Here is a 1,010-nt window from a genome sequence, read left to right on the forward strand (position 1 = left end):
GTGCTCGATTCTTAGTCTCGTTAATACAACTTCTACTTTTCGGTTGGGATGGATGCTGGTCATCCAGCTGCCAAGGTCATCTCTAATCTCTTGCAGTTTGTTTCTAGAGGTAAGCCTCCATTGTTCCTTCCATTTATTGTGAAGACAACTCCTGATGCTGGGTTTCAAGTCGCTGTGTGGGAGAGGAAAATGAGCATCACAGGCTGAACGGCAGCTGCCTTGGCCTTCCGATTAGCTTGCTCATTCCCACTTATACCAACATGTGCTGGCACCCAACAAAGTTATCTTTTATGTGTTGACATCAGTGCAAGCCAATCTTGAACCTCCCTCACCACTGGATGTGATGAGTTTAACCACTTGATTGCTTGCAAGGCACTATGAGAGTCACAATATATTACAATAGAATGGTTCGTAAGATCTCTAGTCATATTACTGCTGCAAGGATGGCATGTACTCTGCAGTGAAGATCGATACTGCTAGAGAAAGACTGCCAGATGCAGTCTTCCTTCTACTCACTGCTGCAAAGACCGCACCATTTCCAGACTTTGCACCATCTGTATATATTGCATCTGATCCTTGGTCTCTTAGAAATATGCTGAAGAAATCTCTCTCTGACTTCTGCTTCGGATCTCACCCTTTTCCCAATTCCGACCAATCCAGCTTCGACTTGATTGGTTCAAGGGGGAATTGGGGAATTCCAACAGCCAGAACCTTAGTGAGATTTAAATTAAGATCTTTCACAAGATTCCTCATTCTCCTATCATAGGATAGGCTATCCTCAAGAGGGTTGAAAGGAGATCCTGGAATCCTTTGTAGTCTCGTGTAGTAAATCAGGTTCATGTAATCCTGATGTAATGACAGAGGTAGTTCTCCTCTCTCAGCATACAGGTGTAGCAGCACGACCCCGCAACCTGGAGTTCGCTAGGTTACCCAGGTTGTCCACAGGTCCACAGCGCATGGAGTTTTCCGCGCAGTGATTTAGCCGCAGAGCCACGGATTCAGCTTCCCCG

The sequence above is a fragment of the Penaeus monodon genome, chromosome 12, assembly GCF_015228065.2.
Source record: "Penaeus monodon isolate SGIC_2016 chromosome 12, NSTDA_Pmon_1, whole genome shotgun sequence".
NCBI lineage: Eukaryota > Metazoa > Arthropoda > Malacostraca > Decapoda > Penaeidae > Penaeus > Penaeus monodon.